The 12251-nt window shown below is 41.2% G+C and overlaps 1 pseudogene; it reads right to left on the bottom strand.

The window, feature by feature from the left end:
- Positions 1 to 6740: 6740 nt before the first annotated feature.
- Positions 6741 to 8774, bottom strand: LOC106378674 (annotated as a pseudogene).
- Positions 8775 to 12251: the final 3477 nt, after the last annotated feature.

Raw genomic sequence — 12251 nt, 5'->3', positions numbered from 1 at the left:
AGTTATTGGCAGCAACTATTTTTAAAAGACTCCGAACAGTTGTCATTTTCGCAATAGGAGCGAAAGTCTCATCATAATATGACCCTGCTTTATGTCGGTTACCAAGCACAAGCAGTCTTGCTTTAAATCGTTCCACAGTCCCATCTGCATTGTATTTTATTTTGAACACCCACATTGTGCCCAAAGCCACACGACCAAGTGGTAAATCCACGACACTCCAAGTTGTAGAAACTTCAAGCACATCTACCTCTTTGTAGACTGCTTTTGTCCATCTCTTGTCCCTCATCGCTTCTGAAAAACTCTTAGACTCACATTCGGCACATACAGCTGGAACAAAAGCTTTGTGGCCAACAGAGAATGTGTCGTCAGATATAAGTTCAGTGACTGGGCATAGTGTGTTACCTGTGACTGGGTCGAAATAGACGTTGTAGGAGTGATCAGAGGTGGGAATGCGAGGGGTACTATTTCCACAAATCGCATTGTAGATTATGAAATCATTCAGACGAACAGATGGTGTCTTTACTCGCTGTCCTCTACCCAAAGATACCTCTGTCTCAGCTACAACATATGTTACTATCACTTCTGGTGTCTCAGTCCTTTCATTGGACACTTCAGGTCCAATCTCTATGATCGCATGGTCTTGTGAGACTGTTACCGTACTCGGAACCTGTGATGTCGGCTGGTTCTCATCACCACTACTCCCCCTGTCTCCAAGCACCTATGCTTCATTTATTTGAAAGGCATTATCGAAATTCTCAAAGACAACATGAGAAGAAGGCATCTTAGACAACTCCTTTGCAAACGGAAACTCGTTTTCCTTGAAGACCACGTCTTGCGACACAAAGAACTCATTCTGCTCCAAGTCATATAACTGTCATCCCTTTTTTCCCAAAAGGGTATCCAACGAAAATACATTTCCTGCTCCTCGAGACAAACTTGTTCTTGTCTTGCAACTGCTTATGAGCAAAATACAATGATCCAAACACTCGTAAATCACCATAAGAAGGGACCGATCCAAACAAGGGCTCATGAGGACACTTACCGTTGAGAACTTTGGTTGGAGTAAGGTTTATAACGTGAGCTGCGGCTAGAACAGCCTCGCCCCAAAACTTGATCGCCATACTTGCCTGAAAGAGTAAGGACCGTGGAACATTCAGTAAGTGACGATGTTTTCTCTCGACCCTCCCGTTCTGTTGTGGAGTTCCCACACAAGATGTTTGATGAATTATTCCTTTGTTTCTGAAAAACGATGACAAACACATGAACTCGGTGCCATTATCACTACACACTTTCTTTATTGTTTTTCCAAACTGTGTGTCAGCATAAGCACACAAATTCTCATCCACTTTTTTTACTTCCGACTTCTCGAGCAATAAAAACGTCCATACAGTTCGTGAGAAGTCGTTTACTATCATTAAGAAATAGGATGCTCCATTCGAAGCTTGCAATCGGTAAGGTCCCCAAACATAAATGTGAATCAACTCAAAACACTCAATAGTTTTATTAGAACTTTCAGAAAACTGATCTCTAGTTTGCTTAGCCTGAAAGCAGACTTCACATGAATGTAAATTTTCAGAAACACTAACACCAGAAAAACAATGGTAATGAAGATAAAACTGAAAACGCTAGATGCCCCAACCGACGATGCCACAAAACTGAATCTTCGATCTTCACAGTCTTTTGACCCATACAGCTCTGATATCCTTAAAATAATACACCCCATCACATTCCTCACCTGCTCCAATCAGCGTCCTCGAACACCGGTCCTGCAAAACACATATAGCATCGGTGAAAAACGCGAAACATTTTGAGTGCTTGAGAAGCTTAGATACTGAGATCAAAGAACAATTAAGGTCTGGAACATATAACAAATTGTATAACGAGATATGATCAGACAAGGGCAAAACACGCCCACTTTCATCGCAACCGTTGTACTACCATCTGCGAAACCCACTTTATACGGTGATATGTCTTTGAGATCGACAAGAAGATTAATATCTCCTGTCATGTGATGTGAAGCGCCAGTATCAATGATCACATCGCCCATGTTCTTACCAGACAGCTTATCAGAAGAGGTTGATTTGTTGTTGATAATCTGAGTGATCGCTCTCCATTATTCTGGAGTGAGCTCGGCGGTAGAGCCTGCTGGATTTTCTGTAGTAGCATATGCCGTATTAATTTGACCTCTCCCCCGAGATGTACCATTACCACGACCACCTCCTCTTGATGCTCCACGAGTTCCTCTTCCTCCTCTCTATGTAAACAACTCCGAGAAACCAATTAGCTGCCAACATGCAGACTTCTCGTGACCCGTCCTGCCACAGTTCAAACAAGTTCGATCTCTTCCTCTGCTCTGCACCGTTTGTGAGGTAAATTCATCATGTGAACCTCCACGCCCCACACTTGAATCAGTGTTGTTTCCTTCGCGTCTGGTAGCAAAGCCTACAGCCTTCTGCTGTTGTTCACGAATCTTTGCAGAATTCAAACCACCTTATTGTAGACATTTCCAAGATCTGGTAATACATCTGCTTCTATGATTGCTGTAACAACATGTCTAAACCTGAACTCATCTAAGCCCATAACAAATTGATGAACTCTCTCATCTTCTCTTTCCTTCTCATACAAGGGAGCTGCCTCACACGTACAAGCTGGCAGAGGTCTGTACGTTTGTAATTCTTCCCACATTTTTTCTAGTTATCCATAATAATAAATCACAGCCTGCCCATCATGCCTGCATGAAGCCAGTTTGGACATCGCCTGATGTACCCGTACCTTGTTTCCCACGGAAAATATTTCTTTGAGATTTTCCCAAAGCTTGTAAGCATCCGTTATGAATGTCACAGTTGATCTGACTCGCGGCTCAATAGACGTTCGTAACCACCCCACAATCATTGAATTCATGCTGAGCCACGTCTCTAGGTCAACATGTCCCTCCGGTGGCTTCTTCAGTGTTCCATCAATGAAACCAGTCTTTCTTTTGGCTTGTAGAGCATTCATCATCTTTGTTGCCCACTCGTTGTAATTTTTGCCTTTTAACTGAATGGAAGGGATAGAAGCTCCACGATTGTCCGACGAGAATATCGAATAGGGCGAGCTTTCACCCTTCTCTCCGGACACGCCAGTAGTAAGCAATTTATCATATCCCATGTCTTCTTTGAGAATGAAGAACAAGAGTCGTAAATATCACGATAAGCAGAGATTGTTTGGACTGGATCTATTGCTCTGATACCATGTTAAACTTAAGCAAGTACTGAATATTTCTGTGTATTTCTATCGTGAGTCTCAAGCTCAATATATACAACTCTACATGTTTATCTATCTACCGACTTATATTAGAGTACTTATCTCTATATATTACATGTTTATCATAACTTAAATACATAATTATCCCAACATATCCCAACATCTAACGTTTCCACCGTCGAAGAAAACATTGTCATCATCACTTCCGACTGAATCACCTCTTTTAATATTTCTTTGGGGTTTGGATTATTTCCTCAAGAAATAAAAATTGGTATTGAAGAATAAAAGGAAGTAAAGAGAAAGGGAACTACTTGAGGATTGGGTCACGATAAAGGTAAAGAAAAAAGTGAATACTTAATTATAGTTTCAGGCGTAATTTAGACAATAGCACATAAGAAAGTACTTGACATGGAGAAAATATGCTAGAGTGATATGAAGTAGAGATAAAGTATGTCTAAGTGTAAATTTTTCCCAAAATAATCATTTAAGTACTTGTTCCACCGCAATAAAAAAATATTATCAAAGAAACTACAAAAAGTCCAATTTGGTCTCGAGTTAAACCGATTGATACAGACAAATTGGCCCATAATGCATGTATAGGTTTTTAGTCTTAAACTTCTGGGCTAATGCTTAAAAGATTTCGGCTTCAGCCTCTGTTTCTCTCTTCCTTTTGTAGTTCAGTAAAATTATTCGTTAATAAAGAATCTTTTGTAACCATTCTAGCAAACTTTACAAACCCAAACATGAAAAGTGATATTCTGTGTTTTAACGCACACCAATTAATAATCTGATGTTCACACTATCACAATCGAATGGTGTGTCGATATAACACTTCAAAATCGAAACCAGTGATTACACGACGAATATACAAGACAAGAATATGGCTAAGACTAAAAAGGAAGAATGACTTTGGTTTCCTAAAGTTAAGCAGAAATGTAAATATACATAAATTAAATACAAGGTAAGAAAAACATTGGGCAAAAAGTCTGGGGCTAAGATGAGCTGAGGGGAAAGGGAAATCACATAGAATCAAGCAAGCAAACATGGAATCAACTTATTTCTATAGAGCTAATTCTCTATGCTAGTAAAAGAAAGTATTAAGAAACGTCTTGAACTCAAACACGACAATAGAGTCAACCTACTTCCGTGGCGCTAACATTTTATGTTATAGAATCTTCAATACTAATTTCCACTTTATGTTATAGAATCTTCAATACTAATTTCTGTTGAGTTTCAGATTCCAAATATGCAATAAGTTCCGGTTTTGATATGTTCACAAAGCGCAATAACATTAACTTATATTCGCTAAGGACACTTTGCTTATCTAATGTTCTTTCAGACATTTAAACAAATCCTTTCGATGCATTAAACAATCTAAATTCAGAAACTAGTTCATGACTCCAATTTCAGAATTAAAAAAATACCAATAGATGAAGGACCATAAGATAAATTCCTAAATGCTGACAAAAAAAAAGATAAATTCCTAAATCTAACAATCCTATGTCAACAAGCCACGAGACTCATTTGAAATCCTAAAGTTCAATTGCAGAGCTACTCGGACAATGATAAAAAAAAAGACAACAAGACATGATTATATACAAAACAACAAGAGAGTTCAAGAGATTTTTCTAGCTATAAAGTGTGCTACAAATTAAGAAAAAATAAAGCATAGACAAGATAAGGTTTTTGCCCCTTTTTTTTTTTTGAACACAAGGTTTTTGCCCTTAAAAACACATATATCGGCTTATAAATTCTAGGTCAAATTCCATAAGGTAAATGCGGAACGTCCTGCGACTGCGTTTTGAAACGCGCGCTTTGCACCAGAATCGCGTTTGCGTTTCTTCTCCATATCTGAGTCTCGAGGTCCGACCTCCATTGTTGAACTTTGCCTCCGAGCTCGAGCTCTGTCCTCCGCCGCCGCGCCGTGACCACCGCTCTCGTCCAAATCTCGTCGTCTGTTCTTCCGTCTCAGGTCGCCAACATCGGGAACTTGCAAGGCTGGGGTCGAGGGTCGCAAGTCGAGCACTCCATGTCTTCGCCTTCGTTCGACTGAGAACTCACGGATCGAAAGGCTGAAGGCTTGGTCGAGTGCCACGGTTGGAGCATGATGAATCGAGAGATCCGGTGTTCATCAACCCATCGACAGAGCCATTGTTTCTCATTTTTGTGATATTTTCACAGTTGGTCTCTGATCATTCGAGAGTATTTGACTTTGGCCCCAAAATTTCCATTCTATGGTGATTGCTCCTCATATTCACCCCAAAACTCTTGTTTCTCACTCCAGCCCCTGTATATGCAATATGCACAGATGCAAATGCAGTATTTAGACACTAAAATGACTCAAACGAAAGCCTAAAAACCGATTAACGAGACTCATCAAAAAGCAGTGTTGAGTTCAGCGACTCAATACGTTGAGCCTTTCAAGATTCCTAACAAGATGTCAATGTTTGCGAATGTTCATCTCGTGAGCAGTCAAGTGAGGCTCTAGCGAAAGCAGAGCCAGGAGCTGCAGCGTCAGATTGAAACCGGTCCGGTTTTGTTGAACCTGAGAGGAATGTTTCATGCACGTTGGAACTTAGGGGCGTTGCTTAGGTACTCGTATCGGTTGCATACTCGTTGCATCTTTTCTTTGGATAGTCCTCCTTGAGGAACTATGCGAGAAAATTCATAGTATTCCAACACATATAATTGATAATACTTCAGGCATGAGGGTTTTCATTCTTAGGTATATAAGATTTTTACTTGGTTTATGATAATTACATGTTTATACTGATTATTTTAATGGATTTTTAATTTCTAATCCGTACATTTAATATATATATATATAATCTATCTACTAAATGGTCCAGACATTATGTCAAAACCGAAATCAAAATATTTTTCACGGATTTAGAATTCCGGCTCAAATATGTTGAAAATGTGATTTGTGTTTTTTTGTGTGCCAGAACATATATAGTTAATTTACTTCTTTATCATTTGATAATATTGTTGTGAGTTCAAATTAATAAACAGGAAGAACCACAATTGGAAAAAAACAAGAGACAAACAAATGATGATTATAGTTCTTAACATATTGTTTCCTTATTATTTGATGAACAGAAAGATATTGTAGCATTTCTCCCCTCTATTGTAGTACAATTAGATTTATAGTCACATCAAATAACATATTTCCTTTTTCATGTGAATAAATTATAGGCCAAATTGGCTAGAAATACACAAAACATAAGTTAATTAGAAGATCATGAAAGGGAAAATATATTTAGATAGTTGGAGAGAGAAACAGAGGCGAAAAGACTCACCTAACCCGGGGAACTTCACTTGTGCTGTATATAGCCTGCAGCACAAGTGAACTTTCACCTAACCGGGGAACTTCACTTGTGGTTAGAAAGATGAAATCTTTTAACTTACTATTATGGCATTTGGAGAAAAGATAAATATTTTTTTTTAAACATTGTCTTTCTAACCAAAGAAAGATACAAAGGTAGATGGATACATGAATCGAAACATTAAGCCGGCTGACCATATATTAACGTCACCGGAAAGAAAACCGGCGAAATAAAAGTTTCCTAGAAACTACAGCCCTACCACAAGGAATCAAACTAACAAAGAACAAGAAGAGCAACAAGATAAATCCAGAATAAAATATAGAACACAAAATTAAAACCAACAGATACAGAGATACCAAGCACCCAAATCAACCAAAATCCTTGTGAACCTTCAACAAAATTACCAAATTCATTGATAACTGATTGATAACCGACCCCACCTAGCCGCCGCAGTTGTGATTGGAGCTCGTATTCTTGCACCGAGGATCTATGCGCCTCTCATCAATCCACCCGTCATGAGCGTAGGTCGCACTGGAGGATGCAGGTCCCGGAGAACCGCCATCGACAAACTAAGATCTCACATCAATCGGGAAAAACCCTAACACTCCGATCGCTAACTAGCGGAGTCTCCGACGGCGTCACCGTCACCCTCTAACAGTGACAACCACTGCCGTAACCGACAAGCCACCAGGGCACCGGAGCTCTCATATGGAACCGCCGCACCAGAATCCCCACCGAGATACCCAGATCGAGAGAAACGCCACCAACAATACTGACCCGCATCTGTTCCGTCACGCCTCTCAGATTCCCAAGGAAAGGGGTGGGTGGGAGACCGACGACGTTGGAAAGTCTCCATCCAAACACGGAGATGACAAAGCTTGGGAGGAGAGAAAATGCTTGGCTTGTGTAACTTACTGCTTCCTAAACGCCACTCGAAGCGCGTGGGAAACTTTCGAGAAACTCACGGGTTGCCACGTCGGAGACAAAGCCGACGGCCTCTCCAAACTCAAACAATGCTTCAGCTCCGCCTCCGCCGTCGCAAACTTCACCGACGACTTCGACGATGGCACGTCGGAGATGAACTCCGGTAGGAAGCTCCGGCGCAGTGGCGCGTTACTCGTTTTCCCCCGGGCAACAAAACTTCTTCCTCCTTGACCGACAATTCACTCTCCATCATCACGGCGTTGTTCTCTTCCTCCTCTTCTTCTTCTCCGTTAAGCTTACACTTCAGTTTACTAATCTGCATCAAAAAAATTCAGTCTTCAACATAAAGTTTCAATCTTTAATCAGAAAAAAGTTTGAATTTTTGTTACCTCTTGAAGAAGAGATTCATTGTCACGGCGGAGGGAATCGAAGTTATGACGGAGAGAATCGTATTGGGTTTTAAGAACGCCGTAATCTTTCTCGAGCTGTTTTGTCTTCCACCGTGCACGGCGGTTCTGGAACCAAACAGCTACTTGACGAGGTTGAAGACCAAGTTCTTGAGCTAACTTCACTTTCCTCTCAGCCTCAAGCTTGTTCTCTAACTCAAAGTTCTTGTCCAAGGCTTTGACTTGGTTAATGCTTAACCGTCACTTTTTCTCAGCTACACCGGTTTGGCCTCTTTCCTCAGTTATGGCTTCTTTATCCTCCTCCTCGCAACCTTCAAGCATCGACTGAAATTCTCTCATGTATCTTCTTGGATTCTGCTCATCTGTTTAAAAAAATTGAGGTAATTTAGGGTAAAAATTATGAAATTAAGTCGCGGTGGCCGAACCGAACAAGGAGACGCGTCGGTGGCAGAGCGCAAGAGGTGCTGGCGGAGAAAGTGTTGGTATAAGCTTGAAAGAAGATTGAGAGAAAAGGCAATCCTAATCCTATTTGTGTTGAGATTATAAAAAGATAAAGATAAAGAGATTGTGATATATCTAGATATGATATTACTTATAGGAAAAGGATTGTAAACATCTATATATAAAGATGTCGAGAGAGAGATGAGATGTGTGAGGAATATTGTGATTGTGAGAGCTTAAGTTTTTGAGCTAGTTTTCTTAAGCTAATAAGAAGAGATACATTCTTATAATCTGTGTGTTCTTTACAAAGGTTTACAACAATATTTGGTATCAAAGCTATGGGTGATATAGTAGTCGCAAAACCAAAGGATGGAGGCTCTTCATCGATCAAGTGCCCTACTCTTACTGCAACTAACTATACCGTGTGGGCCATGAGGATGAAAATTCTACTCAAGGTTCACAAGGTGTGGGAAGTTGTCGAAACCGAGGGTACAGACGACGAGAAGAACAACATGGCTGTGGCGCTTATCTTTCAGTCAATACCAGAGGCGTTGATACTACAGGTTGGAGAGCTAAACAATGCAAAGAAAGTATGGGAGGCAATTCGAACGAGACATGTGGGAGCTGAGCGTGTCAGAGAGGCGAGATTACAAACGTTGATGGCTGATTTCGATCGACTTAAGATGAAAGAGACAGAGACGATTGATGATTTTGTTGGCAAACTATCAGAATTATCGTCAAAGTCAATGGCACTAGGAGAGGAAATCGAAGAAACCAAGCTGGTTAAGAAGTTTCTCAAGTGTTTGCCTCGGAAGAAGTATATACACATCGTAGCTTCCTTAGAGCAAGTCCTAGATCTCAAGACCACAAGTTTTGAGGACATTATAGGACGTCTGAAAGCCTATGTGGAGCGTGTTGCCGAAGATGAGGATAATCAAGAAGATCAAAGTAAGTTGATGTATGCGAACATGGAGCCACAACAACAGCAAGCTCGTGACTACAACAACAACAACTTTAGAGGCAGAGGTCGTGGAGGACGCTTCTTCAATAGGGGACGTGGTCGTGGAAGATTCAATGGACCAAGAGATGCATCAAGGCTCACTTACTTTCGTTGTGACAAAACAGGGCATGTCGCGTATGACTGTCCGGATCGGTTACTTAAGCTCCAAGAAACACAAGAAGTAGACAACTCGTCGACTCAAGAGGCAGATGAACTGATGATGCATGAGTTAGTATACTTAAATGAAGAGAAGATAGTTCCAAGCAACTACGATGGAAGAGATGGAGATGACAACATCTGGTACCTAGACAATGGGGCCAGTAATCACATGAGTGGTGATCGAAGATACTTCTCCCATGTCGATGATTCTGTGAGCGGTAAAGTCAGGTTCGGTGATGATTCCAAAATCGACATCAAAGGGAAAGGATCAATAGAATTTATAGACAGAAACGGAGAACAGAGGAAAATCACAGATGTGTACTTCATTCCCGATCTCAAGAGCAATATAATCAGTCTGGGGCAAGCAACTGAAGCGGGATGTGATGTGAGAATGAAAGGAGAGTACTTGATAATGCGAAATCTCCATGGGAAACTTATTGCTAAAGCAGCAAGATCCAAAAACAGGTTGTATAAAGTTCGTATGGGGATTAAGGAGGATCTATCACTTCTGACTACAACAACATCAGAGTCAATTAAGTGGCATTCAAGGTTGGGTCACATAAACATGGAGACCATGAAATCAATGGTGCAACGAGAGCTGGTCATGGGAATTCAAAAGTTTGACATTGAGAAGAAAGTGTGTGGATCGTGCTTATTGGGAAAACAAGCACGGCAATCTTTTCCACAGTCTACCGCATACAGAGCTACAAAGAAACTCGAGTTGATTGACGGTGACCTATGTGGACCAGTTAATCCAAGCACAAGTGCAGGGAACAGATACGTTTTTGTCCTCATCGATGACTACTCGAGATACATGTGGACCATACTACTTAAGGAGAAAGGAGATGCATTTGGAAAATTCAAAATCTTCAAGAAACTTGTAGAGCAAGAAACAGGAGAGCACATTCAAACTCTCAGAACAGATCGGGGAGGAGAATTCGTTTCAAAAGAGTTTAATCTGTTCTGTGATGAGTGTGGAATTAAACGACATCTTACCGCTCCGTACACTCCTCAACAGAACGGAGTGGTGGAGAGACGCAATAGGACACTGATGGAGATGTCCAGGAGCATCATGAAGCATATGTCAGTCCCTAACCGACTATGGGGAGAAGCAATCAGACACTCTACCTATCTCCTAAACCGCATAGCCACAAGAGCATTAAAGGATCAGACGCCATACGATCTTTACCGTGGGAGAAAGCCAAATGTGAGTCATCTGAGGGTTTTCGGATGCATAGGGTATGCAAAAGTGGACTCGAAGCTCTTGAAGAAGCTAGATGATAGGTCTCGGATGCTTGCCCATCTTGGGACAGAGCCAGGATCTAAGGCATATCGCCTCCTTGACCCACAGACAAGCAAGATAGTGGTAAGCCGAGATGTGATTTTTGATGAGACAAAGGGATGGAACTGGAAACGAGATAAGATAGAAGAAAGTAGTGATGGAGGTTTTGAAGTCACGGTCGGAGTGTTTGGAAATCATGGGATCACAGAACAGAACAATGTACACAATGAAGAAGAAAAGAAACCAATTGTTAATGGTGATGAGACAATTACCGCTAGTGATCAAGAAAGTGATGTAGAGAGCGAAGAAGATCAACCTCAGTTAAGAAGATCACAACGCGAGACCTCGAAGCCGAAGTACCTTGATGACTAGGTCTTGTTCATGGAGGAAGCTGGAGAAATATTGTTGATGTGCGTAAACAACGAGCCCTATGATTATAATGAAGCAAAAGGTAGCAAAGAATGGATACGGGCTTGCGAAGACGAGATTCATTCTATTACCAAACTGGAGTGTTGGACCCTTGTAGACTTACCGCAAGGTGTAAAACCTATTGGTTTGAAATGGATCTTCAAGATCAAGAGGAACTCTGACGGAAGCATTAACAAGTACAAGGCTCGGCTCGTGGCAAAGGGCTACGTTCAACAATATGGGGTTGACTATGATGAAGTTTTTGCTCCTGTTGCAAGAATCGAAACAATACGGTTGCTGATCAGTCTTGCAGCGTCTCACGGTTGGGAGATACATCACTTGGACGTTAAAACTGCCTTCTTACACGGAGAGTTGAAAGAGACAGTGCATGTTAATCAACCAGAAGGATTCGAGATAGAGGGACAAGAAGGCAAGGTATATAAATTAAAGAAGGCGTTGTATGGTCTAAAGCAAGCGCCTAGAGCTTGGAATGATAAGCTCAACAGGATCTTACTTGAGTTGAAATTTGAGCGCTGTCTAAAAGAGCCATCCGTCTATCGGAGAACTGAAGGTAATAGTCTACTTGTCATTGCAGTCTACGTAGATGATTTGTTCGTTACAGGAACAAACATGAAAGCTGTAAACGAGTTCAAACTAGAGATGGGGAGAAAATTTGAGATGAGTGATTTAGGTAAGCTATCCTATTACCTTGGGATTGAAGTATGTCAACATGACAAGGGGATAACCCTGAACCAACATCGGTACGCCTTGAAGATCTTAGAGGAAACGGGTATGAAGGATTGTAATCCAGTGTTGATACAGATGGATGCTGGCATTAGATTGGCAAAGTCAGAGCAAGAGAGGGAGATTGAAGCAACGTTATTCAGGAAGACAGTAGGTTGTTTTCGATATTTACTTCACACCAGACCTGATCTAGCATACTGTGTTGGAGTTCTAAGCAGGTTAATGCAAAGCCCTAGGGAGTCGCATGGCGTGGCGTTGAAGCAATGTCTTAGATACTTGAAAGGAACAGCCTCGTATGGTTTAACGTTCGAGCGGTC

Source organism: Brassica napus, chromosome C2 (genome assembly GCF_020379485.1).
Source record: "Brassica napus cultivar Da-Ae chromosome C2, Da-Ae, whole genome shotgun sequence".
NCBI lineage: Eukaryota > Viridiplantae > Streptophyta > Magnoliopsida > Brassicales > Brassicaceae > Brassica > Brassica napus.
Note: the sequence above shows the minus strand (reverse complement) of the source record. Positions and strands in the feature narration are given on the sequence as shown.